General features: G+C 34.5%; 1 pseudogene; it reads right to left on the bottom strand.

Annotated features, from left to right (window-relative positions):
• Window positions 1-1,064: 1,064 nt before the first annotated feature.
• On the bottom strand, window positions 1,065-1,225 carry LOC126070180 (60S ribosomal protein L39-like; annotated as a pseudogene).
• Between the last annotated feature and the right edge of the window lie 1,341 nt (window positions 1,226-2,566).

Here is a 2,566-nt window from a genome sequence, read left to right as displayed (position 1 = left end):
AAAAAATTTGTTAAATTTAATATACCAGCAGTAAATAATCCATTCAATACTCCTTAAATAATTGCCTCTGGATCCATGATGGTCAGGTTTCCCTTTAACACACTATGGTACATAGAATATACACAAACTCATCCATGGGTTATAGTCCTGCCCATGGATAATGGAAAGTAAACAATGAAAAGGAAAGATTGGATTGTCTAATATCAGAACTTGTTTCTCTTTGGTACTTTTTTTGTCTTTTCTGATAAAAATTGGTATTTGTTTTTCAGTTATAATGAATTAAAGTAGCAAAAAATTTACCTTCAGAGGCACAAAACTGGGTTGGGACTGGTGCCTCTGAATGACCCTGAAAGGCAATGATTATGAAGATGCCTTTCCTGCGAGCATCAGCAACCCTGGCAACCACCAGCAGCACTAAGGAGATATGAATCATAAAAAAATAGAACCCCGATAATCACTCTGAAAACAGCACAGATAAGGAGAATTACAGTAGATGTTTCATGGCTTCTAGCCTTTCGGCTAAGATCAAGTATATTGACTATTTCCATGAAAAGGGAGGGGCCAGATTTTCAAGAGGATGCATAGCAGTATCTAGCTCATTATTACTCCATTTTACAGATAAGGAAAAAAAGTACCCAAGGTCACACAATTAAACTGGCAAATCTAAGAGCAAAAATTTTAGAATATTTTCTTAACTGCCATGCTGTATTTCTCTTGATAAAAGTTTTGAAAAATGATAGTACAGAAAAACACAATCCAAAGATAACTCCTTAGAGAGGTCTTTCCTGTCCACCATGTCTAAAGTGGTTGCCTAACACTCTGACTTTTACCCTGCCTTGTCTTCATCACATTTATACCACCCTCTGACAGTATATATAACTTTATTTTTTTCAAACGAAAAGTCTCACATATTTATTACCAAACCAACCTATTAATGCCAAAGCATAAAAATAAAAGAAGAAACCAGAATTTTCCCAATATGATATATCCATTTGTTCAGATAGTGATGTAATTTTCAGCTTGATATGGGGAGATGCTAGTGAATGTGATAGAGCACAAACGTGTCACTCATGTAGACCCAGGTTCATTCTTCTCCAGTGTCTCCTCTTGAAGTTGTTCCTGATTTTATTACCAGTTTTCATTCGAATCCATTGGGAAATGGGTGATTCTGCTTTTATTTCTTGGACAGGAATCTCCTGATCCTAAAAGTCTTTTGAGAAGACATGGTGAGGATGGAAACAGGCTTCACACACAAGGAAGGTGGAGAAAGGGAGAACTTCTTTTGGTTTCTGTATATCTTCTCCACTAGAATGTGACTTCAAGAAGGACAGTGACTTTTTTTGTTTACTGGTTATGAGTTAGAATTGACTCATCAGCAACAGGATTCCTTCTCATACAGAACAGTGCCTGTTACACAGTAAGTGCCCAATAAATATTTGTTAATGAAAAAAATGAAATAAACTGAAATTATTACCCAATCCATTCCAGTGCTTCAAGAAGATTTTGTAACTGTCATTGGCTTTTATATCCATTCTAGTTTTCTAGAATTCAGGAAGTTCTTTCTAATGATTTGGAGTTTAAGCCAATTTTATCAAATATACTTGATCAAATCAACATTAAATTCAAAATAACATTCTAATACATCTGTTTTTGTTGTTGTGATCTGACTCACAAGGACCTTTTAGGACAGAGTAGAACTGTCCCATAGGATTTCCTAGGCTGTAATCTTTACCAGAGCAGATTGTCAAGTCTTTTCTCCCAGAGCCACTGATTGGTTCAATCTGCTGACCTTTCAGTTAGCAGCGAGTTCTTAACGATTGTGCCACCATGGTTCCTTATAATAATATACCCACATATGTTTCAATCCATTTTAAAATCTTTTTTTTTTTTTACTTTCAAGTACCCACACCAATTTCATATGCCTTCATATTTGACAAAACTATCCATAGCTATTTGACATATATGTTTTCTAAACCTATAGGAATTTATTTATGATGAAAAGAATGATAAGAACATATACACACACCCACATTTCTAAATCTGAAATTTCATTTAGTGATATTTTATTTAACAGAACTCCATTTAGTCTCAGAACCAACAAAGATAATGAGATAGTTTCTTTTAAAAAAGTAAATGAAACATTATGGTTTTAAGAATATAATGAACTGTGACTTCTTTTGTAAAGTTGCTAGATCCATTCCAAAGTAGATGTAATTAACAAAATTTACCAAAGAACTTATTCTTAGGGCTCAATTGTAAAAATAATTCATGAAAAGAAACAATATTCAGAGGAAGGAAACATGAACTACAGGATCTTTCAGGTACTGTCTGTACTTCAGCTTGAGCTCTTTATTTCTGAAGTGATGCTAAACACAGTCTTGAAGATTGACAAAAAAGAATATCACAGAGGCAAATGGCTTCCACTGTGTAGACAGCCAAGGATCAGATAATATGAAACATAAAAACATTCTGCCTTGTTCTTGAGCAAGAGCCATTTTGTCTCCTCTCTAGAGAGAGAAGCATGTTTTCCATTGACCCTGATTGCCATACAGTTACGCAATTAACA

The sequence above is a fragment of the Elephas maximus genome, chromosome 1, assembly GCF_024166365.1.
Source record: "Elephas maximus indicus isolate mEleMax1 chromosome 1, mEleMax1 primary haplotype, whole genome shotgun sequence".
NCBI lineage: Eukaryota > Metazoa > Chordata > Mammalia > Proboscidea > Elephantidae > Elephas > Elephas maximus.
This window is presented reverse-complemented; position numbering and strand designations above follow the sequence as displayed.